Genomic DNA, 20,225 nt, shown 5'->3' with positions numbered 1-20,225 from the left:
CTACGTTGTCTGTAATAATTCATGATTTCTCACATTCAATACTGCAGAACCTTCAAGCAGCTGGAGAGAAAAGGGACTGTCAAAAATATAGGAACATGATCGGGCAGCGGAGAATCTGCAGCATGTGCAGGACTGCAGAGGCTGTTACTCAGTCAACGAGAATAAAAGAAGAAGACCGTGGACAGAGAACTCTCTCAGTAAGCAGAGATCGTGAATATCGTCTTTGGCGACTCTGACGCTAGCCAAGTAGTTCTATTTTATTAGCTATGGGAGTACTGGCACAAAGTCGCATTAAATTAGATATTTGTGAAGGGGTTGCTATTGACTTTGCACTTAGAAGTCGAATACGTACAATTATGATAGCTAATAGGTTTGGATTTATGGAGCCTAGACGTTTGTTGGATGCCTGTTTAGGATTTCTGAGAACAGAGCTCGTAAATTAACCAACCTCTTAAAATCAGGTTTTCACTAGTCTGCAACTTTTTCTTGGCTAAGTCAGGTGAAGTAAAACAAATGCACCTCAACGAGAAGAGTCTGAGTTTCAAGCCATCCAAAGTTAGTGGTGACTGGTAATCGACAAATGTTATTGATAGGTTGTAAAAGAAACTTGAGACTTTTCAAGAGAGAGATTCCAGTTTGACGTTGTCAGCAACAATCGATCTGCATGTTAATGTTATGAAAATGCGCATTTTATGCAGTACTACTCGCAAAACATAGACAAATGTAATGTATTGCGAATACATAGAAAGAAGGATCCTTTATTGTATGATTACATGATAGCGGAACAAACACTGGTAGCAGTTACTTCTGTAAAATATCTGGGAGTATGCGTGCGGAACGATTTGAAGTGGAATGATCATATAAAATTAATTGTTGGTAAGGCGGGTACCATGTTGAGATTCATTGGGAGAGTCCTTAGAAAATGTAGTCCATCAACAAAGGAGGTGGCTTACAAAACACTCGTTCGACCTATACTTGAGTATTGCTCATCAGTGTGGGATCCGTACCAGATCGGGTTGACGGAGGAGATAGAGAAGATCCAAAGAAGAGCGGCGAGTTTCGTCACAGGGTTATTTGGTAACCGTGATAGCGTTACGGAGATGTTTAGCAATCTCAAGTGGCAGACTCTGCAAGAGAGGCGCTCTGCATCGCGGTGTAGCTTGCTCGCCAGGTTTCAAGAGGGTGCGTTTCTGGATGAGATATCGAATATATTGCTTCCCCCTTACTTATACCTCCCGGGGAGATCACGAATGTAAAATTAGAGAGATTCGAGCGCGCACGGAGGCTTTCAGTCAGTCGTTCTTCCCGCGAACCATACGCGACTGGAACAGAAAAGGGAGGTAATGACAGTGGCACGTAAAGTGCCCTCCGCCACACACCGTTGGGTGGCTTGCGGAGTATAAATGTAGATGGAGATGTAGATGTAGAAGTGAGAGCAGATAAACATGCAGTAATAAATGTTGAGTCAAAGGACAATCCTTGCTTCAGGTGTACATTCTTTGCTCGATTTTATTCTCTAAAGAAGCAAATACAACATGAACACAAATTAAACAGTGCTAACATACTATTTCCTGCAGGGATCAAGCATTTTCACATTTTCAGAAAACAGAACGTAACATCTCTGTAAACGTCTACGGCATCCAGTATTCGTATTATGGATGGCTGAATGTGAAAGACAAGAAAGATGAGGAAGAATTTCCTGATATACCTCTACACACCACAAAATAACATGACAAGGAACGCGAATCTACCGATGTTGTAGACCGCTAATACAGTTCCATGCCATTTTTATTGAATTAAAAATCACGTCGTTGACTGCGCACAGTTTAAGCCCAAAGCAAGCAATGGGTTCCGAAATTTGACTCGTATGACAAACAACGAAAGTTACCATTTGTCATTTATGCAGAGATAGGAAGGTTACTGAATCGCATTCTACTTATATTGCTTGACGAAAATATTTTACTGTACCGAGGCAGAGACTGGAGGAAAAAGCATTTCGAACATCAGAAATTTGTCAGAGCTGCAAGGAACGCTTCAGGAAACCAGATGTGGAATACGGAGATCATAGCCATTTTACAGGTATGTTTCGTGGAACTACACATTATAACTGCATTTTAAACTACAGACTTAATTTTTACCATAATCTAGCGAATTATGATGCAAATTTCATAACCTCAAGCCACTGTTGAGAGGTGGAATAACCATCTAAAACATACCCAGGCCATGATTCTCTTACTGCGACGAATGTGAAAAATTATAAAACATTCACTAAATATATCGCAGTGGGATATTGTAGTGAGATAGAATTTCGGTTTGTAGATTCCTTCAAATTTCTAACGTGCTGTCTGCAAAAATATGTCTCGTACTCGTATTTAAAGTCTAAGGAGTTGAAAATAACACGAAAGTATTTCCCCAGCAGCGAGATGTTTAATTTGATAAAAGAGAAAAGTGTTTCCTTACTGGCATATCACTAATGAACCCATTTTGTTGGAAAACAGTTACCGCCAAGTGAAGCGTTCAAAGGTTGATGAGTGGTGAAACAGAAATCAAAGAAATGGATTATCAAAGGGCATGCAAAGTCTAGAGTTTATCTGGAAGCAAGACATAGGAGATATGCTTCGACTTATATTTGAAAGCTGATGTATTGCGTTTGGCCGGCGTATTTGAAAACTTCCATGCAATCTGTCGTGAAACATACGAAATAGATCAAGCCCTTCATGTAACTGCATGTGGGTTGGCATGGAATGTGCAGCTGAAAACTACCAACCTAAAATTGCAACTTATTACCGGCATACAACATTTAAAATTTGTTGACCATTGTGTCAGTGATGGTATTGTTTACTGCTCCTATAGACATACAGTTGCAAACAATAAGTTCTTTGCTGTTTGTGATGAAAATAGGGACATACCTCGACCTTAGCGGTCTTTATAACCGGGCCATGTTGCAATGTGTTACCACTCCGGCATTCTGCACAGATGTCTAAGGTATTGAAGAAATGAACATACCAGCTGATTCACAGATAATATTTTATCGAGGTGACATTCTACAGCCGTCAAATATTTAAAGAACCGCATTGTTAGTCATCAGTCGTAGAAATAAACCTGGAATAAAAGTACATTTGTATAGCTGATGGTAAAAAAAAATACAATTCCTTAAGTATCTGATGGTTGTAGGAGGTCATTTCACCAAAGTGTTAACTACACTCCTGGAAATTGAAATAAGAACACCGTGAATTCATTGTCCCAGGAAGGGGAAACTTTATTGACACATTCCTGGGGTCAGATACATCACATGATCACACTGACAGAACCACAGGCACATAGACACAGGCAACAGAGCATGCACAATGTCGGCACTAGTACAGTGTATATCCACCTTTCGCAGCAATGCAGGCTGCTATTCTCCCATGGAGACGATCGTACAGATGCTGGATGTAGTCCTGTGGAACGGCTTGCCATGCCATTTCCACCTGGCGCCTCAGTTGGACCAGCGTTCGTGCTGGACGTGCAGACCGCGTGAGACGACGCTTCATCCAGTCCCAAACATGCTCAATGGGGGACAGATCCGGAGATCTTGCTGGCCAGGGTAGTTGACTTACACCTTCTAGAGCACGTTGGGTGGCACGGGATACATGCGGACGTGCATTGTCCTGTTGGAACAGCAAGTTCCCTTACCGGTCTAGGAATGGTAGAACGATGGGTTCGATGACGGTTTGGATGTACCGTGCACTATTCAGTGTCCCCTCGACGATCACCAGTGGTGTACGGCCAGTGTAGGAGATCGCTCCCCACACCATGATGCCGGGTGTTGGCCCTGTATGCCTCGGTCGTATGCAGTCCTGATTGTGGCGCTCACCTGCACGGCGCCAAACACGCATACGACCATCATTGGCACCAAGGCAGAAGCGACTCTCATCGCTGAGTCGACACGTCTCCATTCGTCCCTCCATTCACGCCTGTCGCGACACCACTGGAGGCGGGCTGCACGATGTTGGGGCGTGAGCGGAAGACGGCCTAACGGTGTGCGGGACCGTAGCCCAGCTTCATGGAGACGGTTGCGAATGGTCCTCGCCGATACCCCAGGAGCAACAGTGTCCCTAATTTGCTGGGAAGTGGCGGTGCGGTCCCCTACGGCACTGCGTAGGATCCTACGGTCTTGGCGTGCATCCGTGCGTCGCTGCGGTCCGGTCCCAGGTCGACGGGCACGTGCACCTGCCGCCGACCACTGGCGACAACATCGATGTACTGTGGAGACCTCACGCCCCACGTGTTGAGCAATTCGGCGGTACGTCCACCCGGCCTCCCGCATGCCCACTATACGCCCTCGCTCAAAGTCCGTCAACTGCACATACGGTTCACGTCCACGCTGTCGCGGCATGCTACCAGTGTTAAAGACTGCGATGGAGCTCCGTATGCCACGGCAAACTGGCTGACACTGACGGCGGCGGTGCACAAATGCTGCGCAGCTAGCGCCATTCGACGGCCAACACCGCGGTTCCTGGTGTGTCCGCTGTGCCGTGCGTGTGATCATTGCTTGTACAGCCCTCTCGCAGTGTCCGGAGCAAGTATGGTGGGTCTGACACACCGGTGTCAATGTGTTCTTTTTTCCATTTCCAGGAGTGTACTATGCCTAATCCATCACGTAAGGTTATTCTCCAAAATCAGCCCTGTAAGCTCAGATTAAAGTTATTTGCTCAAAAAAAAAAAAATGTTCAGATGTGTGTGAATTCCTGAGGGACCAAACGGCTGCGACCATCGGTTCCTAGACTTACAAACTATTTAAACCAAGAAATGCGAAGAACACATCCGTGCCCGAGAGAAGACTCGAACCTCTGGTGGGAGGGACCGCTTAGTCGGTGTCATGGCGCCTCTAATCTCGCGGCCACTCACTGTGGCGTTATTTGTTGTTCATAATATTAACATCATAATTTTTCACCTTTCGTTGATACTCTTCCTGTGATGATAGTCTGAAAGACCGAAACGATTAGAGAATAAAGGTTTATTTGTACACCAGATGGTTAGAAATGCACTTCCTTGAGGATTCAGGGTAAATTATAAGTATCCGGAAAGTTTTGTGAACTTCACTCTTATCTGCCATTATGCTCAGAGAAAACTGTACTACAACCTAGTACCCAAGAAGCACAATAGTACATTATACAGTAAGAAAAAGTATGTGATACACTACTGAAAAGCCGGCCGCGGTGGCCGAGCGGTTCTAGGCGCTTCAGTCCGGAACAACGCTGCTGCTACGGTCGCAGGCTCGAATCGTACCACGGACATGGATGCGTGTGATGTCCTTAGGTTAGTTAGGTTTAATGAGTTCTAAGTCTAGGGGACTGATGACCTCAGATGCTAAGTCGCATAGAGCTTACAGCCATTTGAACCATTTGAACCCTAAACTTCTCTCAATAAACCGAATTTGACCATTCGCCTTGTCTAACACAATCCTCACATTCTCGTTCCATTTAACGTCGCTTCGCAACGTAAAGTCCAGACTGGGTCAAGAAGAACACTACCACTGCTGTATCCAAACATTACGAGTTTGTTTTTTCTACTCATCCGCGCTAACTTCCATATTTCTACATTAAGAGACAGCTGGCATTCATAAAACCAACTAGAAATCTTCTCTAGGTCATCTTGTATCAAATTATAGTCATTTATCTTCGAAACCATCCTGTACACTTGAGTATCATCAGCGACCATGGCAGATAGCTGCCTACTCCTTCTGCCAGACCATTTGTGTACACAGCAAATAGCTTCCCCAGTGCACTTCTGATGCTACTCCTGTCTTCGATGAACACTCGCCGTCAAGGACAACATACTGGGTTCTATTACTTAAGCAGTTTTCGAGCCAGAGCCATATCTAGGAGGCTATTCCTTAAGCACTTATCACCGTTAACAGTCTGCAGTGGAGTACCGTGCGAATGCTTTTGGGAAATCTAGAAATATGAGACCTGGCTGTTGCCCTTCATCCATAGTTCACAGTATATCGTGTGAGAAAAGGGCAGGCTGGGTTCCACACGAAATATGCTTTCTAAAGCAGTGCTGATTCATGGATATGAGCTCTTCAGTCTCTAGTACAGTTATTATATTCGAACTCAGACAAGGCGTGACAAGCAGTGACAATTGTCTCCAGTCTGTGTCACTGCTCTGACGCCGTGTTACATTACTGCTACACCACTCCAAACAGACAAGTGTGACAGTCTGCTTCGATACACCAAAAATCTCACATTCATGGCATTGTCATTGATAAGTCGTGAAAATCGTCTCCAGTCTCTGTCGGTTAGGATAGTTTTACAACCACTGTTCTGATGCCGTGTTACGCGGCTGCTAATTATTTACCACTCCAAACAGATACGTTGGACAGTCTGCTTTGACACACCAAAAATCTCACATTCATGGTGTTGTCACAGGCAATTCCTAACACGACAGCATCTGGTCACGTCTCCCCGCCGACCAGTCTTACTGCACTGATACCACACAACCAAGTGGCACATTGAAACAACTTCAGCGCCATGACTGACGTCATCGGAGGTGGTCACACTTGCTGACACTCGTATACCACCTACAGTGCTCCGAAGTGGAATGATTTATCTTCCACGGGAGTAAGTAATATTTTGTCTGTTGAGATTATTTGAATGATCACTAACCACGGCAATATGCAGAGATAGCACTGCCTGTGGCACAACAATCTCAAATTAAATTTATTTGAAATATGAACGTTCGAAGGTCTTTCTTTTCGCTGAGATTGTGAAAGTAAACTAACATTGTGCGCTTCCTCATACAAAATTATATAACGCAGAAAGAAAACTAGGTTGGTATTTGCCCTTTTGAACATGAAAACGTCCAATGGAACAGAAGGTAAGGCGCGTGTGCATGCACGCATTGACACCCGCCTGTAGACGCCGATAAGGCTTTGTGGTCCCGTGTCTGGAATGAGAATGATGCAACGTGTGCAGAAGACGGCAAACACTCGCAGTTAATCGGCTAGTCTCTGCACAGAAGCAGTGGGCTCTTCGGCATCGTTATTAACTATCCCATCGGCGCATGTAGAATGCCTAAGAGCATGAGCTAAACGTCCTTTCAGTGGTGTATATCGTTCATAATTTATATCTTCTCCCATGTGACCGAAAATCATTCTACACTATTCTCAAAACTGCCTTGAATAGAAGGCACAAATGAAACAGCTTAGAATGACTGGAGTGAGATGACGTTGTCAAAATATTTTCTAATATTTTTAATTGCAAATAAATAGCTTCAGATTAGAAAAACAGTGTTTATTTTCTTCAACGGACCTTCGTTTTCGGGACTGCCAGTTAAAACATTTACAATAAAACCAAGTGAGCAATATCCTGGAAGGATACTGGGCCATAGGAAGATACTGTTCTTAACATTAACGCCTACACAATCATATGTCACAAATTAGGTAAATGCGAAAATATAATAGGTTAGACCAATAATTACTAGAGTCACTAGGAACTAGTTTGTTATTAACACGGTATAATATTTTCTTTTGTCATGTATGCAGTCGTTGGATGTCCTCTTGAGAGATATCGTATCAAATTTTGTCCTATTGGTGCATTAGATCTTCAAAATCCCGAGATGGTTGGAAGGCCCTTCCTGTATTGCTCCAAACGTTCTCAACATGGGAGAGATTCGGCGACTTTGCTGACCATGGTATGATATGGTAAGTACAAAGGCAAACAGTACGAACTCTCGTCGTGCGTAGCCGGGCATTATCTTGTTGAAATGTAAGCACAGAGTTCCTCACTTAGGCCCCTGAGTCAGAAGGGCATCGTTACATAACACTATTGAGATGTCACAAAAGACTCATTGAGGATTTATTGATTATCCCACTGGTTTTGTAGGAACAGAAAGATGAGAAATAGGTACCCACTGTACGCAAATGTCTATTATATTAATTCGCATCTCTGCCTGGAGAACCTGCTAATCCATGAGGCGCAAGTACCAAAAAAGTGAAGTAAAACTGCGTAGTTATGTTGTGTAAGAAAGTTAGAGGACCATTCTCTTATCGGTATACAAACTGCACGCCCGAAAGTGATACATGTAGATCATCAGTGGAGAGTATATATCATGGAGAATTGGCGTTGTTTAAAACGGGAGCGTTCCATAAACGTCAACTGTCTAGCGGCTGATGCCGTCAAAAGCAATATCAACCAAGATGCGAATATGATACCCATATGATAATTTATACTACCCAGAATTTCTTACCTAAATCACAACTATTTTACTCTGCACTCATGGTACCATGAGTCCCTTATATTGGCTACCGCTAGAATAAGAATATTTTACCCTGCGTACTTTGAAACTGTTACGAAATGCACAAGGTAAAACTGTTAATTAGTGGATCGTAAATGTTTGTGGTCTCTTAATTAAAAATGGAAATTATAAGAAAGCAAACAGCCTTAAAGAAGAGATCTAATCACTGTCAAGTACTATTTCTCTATAAAGGATGGCTGTAATCGTCTGTTCACTCAGTTTTATCGTAAAAATTTCAACTCTGGCAATGGGTTTGCTTTTAAAGGACTATGGATCCAAGGGATGTATTCCCTCACCCCTAGCGGCTGTTGAGTAGACAAGCTGACACAATATTATCGATGTTATTTATATTTGTCTTACCTAATTTATTGGCCTGTTTTTAACTCATGTGGTTTCTGTATCACCAAGCACTTTGATGTAACACCTGTGCAAATGTTTTATTCATTATCTATGTGAATTTATATTAATTTAATGAATCTATATATGTAACTTTGAAAACAATATTCTGTAAAAGACGGAACGTGTTAAAACATCACTTGTAATATTGGTTCACAGGTAGGGCAAGAAGGTTTGTCATCATGTAAAAGCTGGAGGTAAGTCCCTCCGCAACGAAATCCGCCTGGCGGGAATGGAAACAGGTTTCGTGGTCGAACTGCATGGTTTCCATGCGACGGAGTTCGTGGAAGTAAGTGACAGTTGGTGGCTAGTAGGCAAAGTGTTTGTATCTTGAGAACTGCACACGGCAAGAAGAACAGCAGGATTATATAACATAGTCTTGGATATGGAAGTAATTTGGCTCATTATTCATGGCTTTGGTAAGCTCTGTATTACGAAAATCCAACAATAATAAGATAATTTTCAGAGACTGTTTCACAGCAATGGACATGGATAATTTTACCGCCTTGTCCGAATAGACACGAGAGATCGACACTGCAACCAGCTTCGTCTCAAATGATCAGCTGAGTACTGTTTGTCTGCAATGGCCAGTTATACGGTTTCTTTTTCAGTAACAAGTATGTGTTCTTTAAATTTTATGTTGAGAACCCATATTTTATCGTTACTCATTTACCTAGACAAGGTCGTATCCTAAGTGCTACGTTATTTACAAATATCCTGTAACTGAGCTGAAAAGTATTTCACTAAGCTTTCACTATAGTTAGAAATTTTGCGGAGTAGTTAATTTCATAAATATTCAGTGAGGCTAAGTTTTGAAATACTCCATTTATTTTTCATAAAATGACAGTTAAAGTTTCACCAATATACAGTTTCCAATAAAAGATGTAAAGCATTTAGGTTAAAGATTAGTCTTACTGAGATCTTAATATAGTTTTACAGTCTCCTGCAAAAACCGAGATGATTTATGATAGTCACTGGCTAGTAGAGTGTGAGGGGATAGTGTAACGATTAATTATTGTGCAGGCTTGGAAGTAACGGTATACTAATTATTGAGGAAGATTTAAATTTCATATTACAACTATAACATTAATGAAGTACACTTGTCAGTTTCTAACAGCTGTTCTATGTAATTACCAGCTGACTAGAACTATTCAAACTATACTAGATCCAGATATCACATATCCCGTTTAAGCTAAGCAGTGTGAGGAAGTGAATGCTCCTTAAACATAGCACCAAAGTAGCAACGCCAGAAGATAGTAAGAATTTTCAGAACGACCTGCAGAGAACTGATGAATGGAGCAGGCTCTGGCAGTTGACCCTGAACGTAAATAAATGTAAAATACTGGGCATACATAGGAAAAGAGATCCACTACTGTACAGCTACACTATTGATGACAAACAGCTGGAGACAGCGCCTGCCGTAAAATAACTAGGCGTGACTATCCAGAACGACTTTAAGTTGAATGACCACATAAAACAAATAGTGGGAAAAGCAGGTACTAGACTCAGATTCATCAGAAGAATCTTAAGGAAATGTAACTCATCCACGAAAGAAGTGGCTTATCAGGCTTTTATTCGCCCGATTTTTGAGTACTGCTTATCTATCTGGGATGGAGAAGATCCAACGAAGAGCGGCACGTTTCGCTACGGGATCGTTTAGCTGGCGAGAGAGCGTTACGGAGATGCTAAACAGACTCCATTGGCAGATGTGACAAGAGAGGCGTTGTGCATCATGGGGAAATTTTCTATTGAAACTTCGGGACACCACTTTTCAGGAAGAGTCGGACAACATTTTACTTCCCTCCACATACATCTCACGTATTGATGACGAGGATAAAATTCGTGAAATTAGAGCCAGTACAGAGGCTTACTGACATTCATTCTTCCCACGCACTATTCACCAGTGGAACAGGGTTGGAGGGATCAGTGGTACGGAAAGTACCCTCCGCCACATATCACTGGATGGCTTGCGGAGTATATGTAGATTTAGATGTAAGAATGCAAATAACTGTCAGTAATAATTATATAATTATCTGAAAACACTTTCAGAGACAGTATTTTCCATTAATTCAACTGATAAACGAACCTTACACTCAATTTACTAGAGCTCCACCATAACCAAATCTTTTACTTGTAATGATCATTAGTTTGCTGCTTTATTGTACAGGGAATTACGTGCTACTGAGAGGCAGTTGTTGCAAAAGCAGTTAATATACCTTCTGTGTTGTTCATGCCAAATTACTGTTACATTGCTTGCTAAAATGTGCAATTATTTTACATTACATTTGCAAAACAGAATTTCAGTATCAGGCAGTCCCAATAATTAACTTTCCTTGTGATTAGTGTTTGGTACAACTTAGTCTAATTAGGCTGGTGACCGTTTCCTTTTACGTAATTACGTTTTACTTTATTGCTAATAGAAAATTGGTTCGATTCCTATTTGTTCTGTTGCTGTTTCCTTTCGACAGAAACAAAACTAGTCCAATACTTTAAACATTATACGCACGATTACGATCAAGTTAAAATCCTTTCGAATGAGTAACATTATCGGTGTACTGCTAAATCGGAAGTAGCCGGTACTGTTATAAGGCATAAGTTCTCCCTGGTGCTAGATGGATAGTTTGCCATTCAGCCACTTCCCGTCGTGTGTAGACTGGTAGGAGTATTTGCCTATGCTTTGCAAACAGTACCTGTTGTGTGTTTCTACATTTGTTGTATGTCAGAGACTTCTTCTCGCTGCCTCCACAGCAGTCATCTCCCCACCTCTACAGCGGTCGTCTCGCTATCTCCACATCCGTGACCGTCGCCGACACTTTCACCTGTTGTTTTTTATCGCTACCATATAAGCCTGGACGTCGTGGTTGTCATCTCCATCACCTCGGCGATAATTCGTCGCTAGTAATCGTCATCTACTAACTGTGACCTTGTCCCCTTATCCCACTTGGACACTCCTACCACATCCATCATCTTTACTACCCCATCCCCCGCTCACAGTGTCACTATGTGATGCACTACCTCCAATCCACCATCTTATATCCACCCTACACGTCATAAAATCTCATTCTCGTATGCAACCAATTCCTTCGACTACCCTGCCGTTCCCACGGACTCTTCCCAGCCTTCTACCACTTCCTTGGCCTATCCCTCACTTTTAACTTATACCACACCAACCACTTCCCCTTCTTCACCACCAGCAAAGATAACATCTTACTATGCTCCCATGGAAACGCCAGATGTTGCCGTACCCATCACCCAATCAACAAACTGCTGCTCCAATTCGAGCCAAATGGAAGAACCAGCACCACGACGTGTGACACCATCTCCAAGTCCCCAACCTCAGCTCCGTACTAGTACCTCAAAGCAACCACAGAAGAGCCGTAACATAGGCATCACTACCTGTAATATTCCAAAAAACCCCAAACCAGTCCTGGTCCCACCGAACACATGGGCACAAAATAATATATAAATTACAATAATTTTTATATAATATACTTCAATAACTAATTAATCTTACTCACTGGTATGGGGTTTTATCATTGTTTTCTTGGAACTGCGTGCCGCAGGATACGAGGGGCCCTCTATTGGTCACGTTCCTCCAACCACTTCTCACGTAGGCGCCGTTCTGGCGTTATCGCCAAGAGAGGGCGCTGATTATGTGCGGCAGTCTGTTTTCATTCGTTGGGCTTTTTTAGCTATTTGTTTTGTAATTTTTGTATTATTCTGTGTATTCGGTAAGCTGTTTATTATTTGTGTCATTATCTATAACATCGCCACTTGAGCGTATGTCAGTTACTATCTCTTAACTTTTTCCTTTTTAACAACCTAACTTTTGTCGTGTGTTATTTCATTATTTTTTGTTACTGTAATGCTTTTTATTACTTTAATGCCACCGTATAAGCCCTTTACCGACTTTACTGATAGTATCCCCCTTTATTTTACATCGTACAACTATCGTTGAAGAATATATGTGCGCCTAGAGTAGTGAAAACTGGCGAGCTTGCAACACAAACATTTTGTGGCTACTGTACGGCAGTTTGTTTTGAACAGTAGTACTGTGGACAAGATGACTCTTGTGTGCAGTATTATTTATATATGTTTGACGACGCTGGCGCTGATTTTTTGTTTAGCATTTGACGCTGCCACTATAGCTCCAATATATTAGGATATGATTTTATAAAACAGGTATAACTCATCGTATGTAAAGCGCACAAATGCACATGTATGACAGTAACACTTTTCATCATAGTCTATTTTACTGTTTTAAGCTGTAGACAGTCTGCTACTTGTATTTGTGTTTTTCCCATATTTTGGGATGGTCATTATAGACTGAAACCGGTAGTCTTATCACATAAAAAAATTGTGACCACAGACGTGAAGTAAAGGAAATTTATTCTACTTTCGGGTCACCGTTCAATTCGCGTGTTTAGAAAATGCACAGGGTCACTGTAGCCTGCGGAAGGGCTATCAAGGTGGAGCACAAGAACCTGTCCTCAAATGCTCGTCTAATTACCAACTAATTTAACACGGACAAGAAAACTGATAATACTCGGTGTATCATTACAAGTAGTAGCCAATGGTCTGGGCCAAGACAAACGTGATGAGGGCTGGTCCGTGGTGAATGTGATGACGGGGAAATCTGAGATGACGTCGATGATCCAGGTACAGTGTTGTTGTTGTTGTTGTTCTTGACACTGCAAGACTGAATCCAGACTTACCACAGTTCTGTGCGAAAAAGCAATGAGACATAAATATCTTGTGTGACGATTCCAAAGCAAAAATCATACGCAGGTGTAAATCTTTGTTCTGGCACTTACATAGCCCATAATCCATGCTGGTATCAGTCCATCAGGAGTTCATATCATCATAACTAGGTTCAATGTTTCCCAATGTACTGGCCAGCTCAGGATGGGACTCTGTGACTGCCATCACCATATCATTATCAAGCATGCCTAGAAACAAGAACATATCATATAAGCATTGTATGTAAGTGTAAATTATTATTGTAAAAATATGAGTAACTAATTAGATATTCCATCCTCTATAATTTGAGTCCATCTCCCCGAATGTATATCTGAGACGGGCACCATAGCTAGGGGAAAGAAAAATCTCACCACAATCAGTGTTGACAGCTGGGGCATCGACCCCTACAGATATAGCAGTATCATTAACATTCACACCTAGAAACAATAAGATCTGATAAGCATTGTATGCAAGCATAAATTGTTATTGAAGAAATATGAATTATCACATATGTATCCAGGCATCTATAATCAGAGAGCAGCTCTGCAAGCTTATTAACGAGAATAGGGTCATAACTTGCAGTGGAAAATAATCGTCATGTACATGAGAGCTGGGCACTTAATCTCCCTGATATAACGCTTCATGAACGAATCCCAGTGGTGTGTTCTGGGCGATGTCGATGTTTCTAATAAACACATCAGACAATTGCATAGAAATGTCAGGCTTAAATATTTACACACATATAGCTGCAAAGAGTGAATAGCGTTACATATGTAGATCTGCAGCTGACGAACTGGCCTCAGGTGGAGTAGCGTACTCAGGGGCAATGGAATAAGCTCATCCATACCCATATAGGTTCCATCGTTCAAAATTCCTGCAGAGAAAAAAGCCACCTGTCTCAGGGCCACCAATAATCTCCTTTAGAAGGTCTAATACTTCATTGCCTATCAATGGCAACAAAACGCTGCCATCTGTAACAGTAAAAAGTCGTTAGATCATGGCTATACACAAATAAGCACAGACTCACACCTACATACGTGCATTGTTACCTAATCCAAACTTTGGCGAGGCGGAAGAAATAAATTATAGCCATTAAAATAATGGTAAGGCAGCTATGTTCTGATTGCATTTCATAAAGTAAGTGTAAAATAAATACCGCATAAGACGACAAGTGGCCAGTTGGTTTACAGAAGGGTTATAAATTAGGCAGGTCAAGTGGATGGTTTGTTTATATAAGAAACAAAATAGACAAACTCACCCAGTACCTGCTCAGTCCTCGGAACACCAATAGTGTTCCTAGAAGATAGTTCTTGGGAATGAACAAGGAAATTAATGGTTTATGGTTCGTTGCAAGATGTGTGTGTGTGAAATCTTATGGGACTTAACTTCTAAGGTCATCAGTCCCTAAGCTTACATACTACTTAACCTAAATTATCCTAAGGACAAACACACACACCCATGCCAGAGGGAGGACTCGAACCTCCGCCGGGACCAGCCGCACAGTCCATGACTGTAGCGCCTTAGACCGCGTTGCAAGATGAAATGTTGTTGTGTAAAGATAGAGAAGGAAATTTGATTTGGACAGGCTGTGCTTCTATTTCCACATGTAATTGATTTGGGCTGAAGAGAGCGTTTTAGAAGCATATACGATTGGCTGTTCATGATAAAAATCGCTTATATGAGAAAGAATGGCCCAGCTACTATGGAGGTGCCTAACCGGCCAGGCTAAGGCATTTTGATGGGACATAGGTCACCAAATTCAAAAATGTTATAACTTCTGAAAGACCATAGACACTACTGTGACCATTTACATTTTATACCTTTTTTTACAGATTATTAAGGGGTTCGACGACCTGGAAGGTATTTGGCACAAAATCTGCATAATAGTTAATTTTGTTGAGGTATACGAGTTCGCAAGATGTTGTCGTATTCTAGCTTCATTTAGTGACATATAGTCGATATAACTGACTGTGTTCGAAATGTTTTGAATCAGCTGCTCCAAAAGCTTTGCAAAACTGCTGACGCGCTATCAACTGCGAAATGCAACTTCTTGTACCTTTGTTTTCTTATTGGCAACGTTACGTAGCGCTCTGTACGAAAATCACTGGCTGTGCTGTGTGCAGTCTGTGGCTAGTTTGCATTGTTGTCTGCCATTGTAATGTTGGGCAGCTGGATGTGAACAGCGCGTAGCGTTGCGCAGTTGGAGGTGAGCCGCCAGCAGTGGATGTGGGGAGAGAGATGGCGGAGTTTTGAAATTTGTAATACTGGATATTATGAACTGCTATGTATATTATGATTTTTCAACACTATTAAGGTAAATACATTGTTTGTTCTCTATCAAAATCTTTCATTTGCTAACTATGCCTATCAGTAGTTAGTGCCTTCCGTAGTTTGAATCTTTTATTTAGCTGGCAGTAGAGGCGCTCGCTGTATTGCAGTAGTTCGAGTAACCAAGATTTTTGTGAGGTAAGCGATTTGTGAAACACATAGGTTAATGTTAGTCAGGGCCATTCTTTTGTAGGGATTTCTGAAAGTCAGATTGCGTTGCGCTAAAAATATTGTGTGTCAGTTTAAGCACAGTCGTGTATAAATTTTTCAAAGGGGACGTTTCATATGTCGCCCCTTAGCCGAGGATACCTCACTGGAATCTTCTGATTTTTTCTTGTAGATTTTGTTTATTGCTAGCGCGTAAGTGTAGAGAGAATCTCCTTTATACGAGGGCTGTTCAGAAAGTAAGCTCCGATTGATCGCGAAATGGGAACCACAGTGAAAATTAGAAATGTTTTATTTTTAACAGTTAGCTACACCATCCAGCTACTTCTCTACGTAGTTGCCGTTCTGACTAAGACATTTGTCGTAGCGTTGTACCAACTTTCCAACACCCTCATCATAAAAGACAGCCGCCAGTGCTTTCCGCCAATTCTCTACGCTGGCCTACAGCTCGTTTTCTGTGCCAAAATGTTGTCTTCATAGCCAGCGGTTAATGTGAGCAGAAATGAAACGCAGGGGGAGTCAATTACGGGCTGTATTGTGGGTAGTCAAACATTTCCAATTGAAAACGATGCAGGAGCATCTTCATTGCCCCTTCAGAATGCGGCTGAGAATATTGCCTTGTAGAAGAAACTGCACGACAGTTATGTAATGTTGGCTGTATAGCTTCAGGCGAAATTTCTCACCAGGTCCTCGTACTTGGCGGGAGACACTATTCTCTAGCCAACTTTACGCGATCACTGTGAGCTCAGAAATGAGAGGAGTGACGTGATGCTATCTAGGGTCATACTAGAGACACTGCCCAACACATCTGTGCAAAGCTTTATCGGATTATCATAGTCGTTTCCATTTCGCAATCAATCGGAGCTTACTTTCTGAACAGCCCTCGTAGTTGCAGCCTTTCATTGTTGTACAGTAAAACAGTTGTGGCATGCATGTAGATTTGCACCAAGTATTTCGCAGCTGCGCTTGCAGTTAACTAGATATTATTTTCAGTGCTATGTTAATGTGTTCCCCTTTTTTTGCTCTTCAAATTGTGTTTTTCTGTGTTGTCGTGTGAAATATTGTGACAATAATGGCGTGTGGAAAACGTAATACTAGGCTCCAGAGTAAACTGAGAAATAACAGTGAAGACGAAAGCAGTGTGTTAACGCCACCATGTAATGAATTAACAAGTACTCAAAGTAGTAATTTGGTAACTGTGCATAGGGAAATGGAGCGGGCGTCAAATAATGGTGTAGACAGTGAAACAGGTAGTGAACAGGGAAGCATTATCGATCGATCGGTCGGCAACAGCTCGCTTGAGGAACCCGAAATGACAGGACACAATTACGCAGATACTGTAGATTCAGGTTTTGGGTTCTCACCGTTTTCTCAAATAAGTCAAGACACATTTTCTGCTTTGCCGGTGCAAATTCACTGCCGAAAAGCACTGAGGAACATGTTTCAGACACCAGTGCACTGTTATTACAGATGCAACAAATGGGACAAAGGCTTCAAAAGTTAGACACAATGGAACAAAATCAGAGACAAACACAGCAACAGTTAGACACAATGGAACAAAATCTTCAAAAATTAGACACAATGAACAAAATCAGAGACAAACACAGCAACAGTTAGACACAATGGAACAAAATCTTCAAAAGTTAGACACAATGGAACAAAAGCTTCAAAACTTAGACTCAGTGGAACATAAGCTTGAACAAACACGTGAAGATTTAACTACTGAGTTACATAGCATTGAATCGAAATGTCAAAAAGTCTGTAATGATGTAAAAACACAAATTTGTGAGCATTTTCAACCTATTTTTTCGCGGCATGAAAATGCATTACAGAATCACGAAGCAGCCATAAAAGAACTCCAAACTATCGTTCAAGAAAATCACAACACCTTGCAAGCTAAAATTGACTCAGTTACATCTACCGATTCGGTTACGCAACTTGCAAAAACTCAAGAAAACTTAAAGGACACAGTAGATACGATTTCAACACAAATGGACACTCTGAAACTTGGTTCAGAAAAACACACTGAGGAAATAAGTACACTATCGGAGAAAGTAGCCGAACTTTCGGATCACTTCACTAACTTATCTGCAAAGGTAGATGATGATCTGAATGACACAAGACCTGTAGCCATCACTGACACAGAAGAGTGCGAACAAATTAGGAAATTCAAACAAAATCAGAATCAAATTAATACGCAACACCAAAGAGAAATCCGGGAAGTACAAGATCAGCTGACACAGGTAATACAAGAATTACGTATTTCAGAGGCCACTCGCGCTCCAATATGGGAAGAGGGACATAGAAATACGGAACAGCCACAAAATAATAACTCAGGGCACTTCGGAAATTATGAAAGAAATTGGCAAGGTACACCGAATTTTGAGATGGAACCGCCGACACGACGTAACAATGACCGATATTGTACTCGCCGACACGATGATTTTGACTATAAGTTGTTCATTACTACACGTAAATTCAAAATGTTGAAGAATTCTGCCAACGACATTCATCCACGAGCGTGGCTCCATCAATTCTCTCATTGTTTTCCTCCCAACTGGTCATTGGAGCACAGGTTAGAATTTATGTGTGGCTACTTGGAGAATGAACCAGCTGTAAGAATGCGATCGGTCATTCACGATTGTCACAGTGAAGGAGAATTTTACCATGCGTTCCTCTCAGCATATTGGTCTCAAGCTACACAAGACCGAGTAAAACGTAGCATCATAATGATGAAACATTTCGAACAATCTGAATTTTCCAGTCTTGTGAAATATTTCGAAGACATGTTGCACAAGAATCAGTACCTGTCAAACCCATACAGCCCTTCAGAACTCATCCGCATTTGCTTAATCAAACTGCCTGAACATTTATGACATATTATTTTAGCAGGACGTTGCAAAGACGACATTGAAGCTTTTCAGGGACTGTTACAAGAACTGGAAATTGACACTGACAATCGCGGAACGCGAAAACAGGAGCACAACAATTACAGATCACATCTGTCACAATTCCGTGATGACAGAAATAATATACAACAAGGCTATTCTTTCAAAGTAAATCGTGACCGAAACAGACACCACCCATATGACAACCGTTGGCAGAGTAGTGATAATTACAGGGAAAGATGACCTCTCCGCAGTAATGACTATCACCGAGACAATCAGAGAAACAGACAATTTGGGAACCAAAATAATTATTATCAAGGGAGACAGAATAACTTTAGACACAATGGTCCAGCACGCAGTTACGACTCAGGGAGAAATTCTCCACCACGTGACAGACAAGAAAGAAACTATGGAATCTACCGACATGACGACAGACGATATGATCGTAACGACAGACCTGAACTTCATCAGAACTGGCGGGATTCAAACAGAGCAGGGCACTTTCGACAACGTGAATTTGTAGAAGCTAGGTCTCCTAATCCCAATAACGACGCGCGCCAACAAAGAAACAGACAATGATTCACACCGCAGGCAGCCGCGCGTGCGCCGGCTGGCTCACAGAAAAATAACATAGACGCTAACCTTGAGAAAAAACTTCAGCACTCCTCACCGACGTATGCCGCATGATAATTCCGTTCAAGTTGAACTTCTGCGTACTAGGAAGAGTAAAGGTTTACACCACATTTCACATGTAAAACCCTTATTGTAAGATAACCTGCTTTTTAACTTTTTCTTTGCCATATAACTTTTCACTTTACATTACCAGTATGCTTTGTCAGACTTAGTATCTGTTAACATGCAACAATGTTTGAAGTTAAATATCCAGTCAAGAACCAAGAGAAATTATTTAAACAGAAATTACGAATGCATTGTTATTGTGAACAGACGACACAGTGTTATTGTGTGGGTGCATTCTTGCTTGTTAGTTGCACGATTACGTAACGACTATAAGGCTCACATACTTAGAACATTTACCAGTACTGCTAATGAGATTTTAATGCAACATTTTGGTTTACTTGAAAATACATTCTGAATTAAAGTACTTTCTGAGAGATACCAGATGACACAGTGGTTAGTTTATGTGACAGCTACACGATTTTATCATGACGATACTAATGAGTGACAATTTAAAATGTTGCTTTTGCGGTGTATCTGTTTTATATCTGCACAGTTTTTCTGAATTCTTCTGGAAAGTAAAACATGTTTTAGTAGTAACTTTTGTGGTGTAGCTACAAGGAGACAGCCTTTTCCGTAGCACAACAATACGTTACAGCACAGTACTGTCATCATCACAACAATAAGCGTAATAACTAAGATATCTATACGCAAGGCATTTCACTTTTGTTTATCATAGGTAAGTACATTGGT

Source organism: Schistocerca cancellata, chromosome 4, assembly GCF_023864275.1.
Source record: "Schistocerca cancellata isolate TAMUIC-IGC-003103 chromosome 4, iqSchCanc2.1, whole genome shotgun sequence".
NCBI classification, from domain to species: domain Eukaryota; kingdom Metazoa; phylum Arthropoda; class Insecta; order Orthoptera; family Acrididae; genus Schistocerca; species Schistocerca cancellata.
This window is presented reverse-complemented; position numbering follows the sequence as displayed.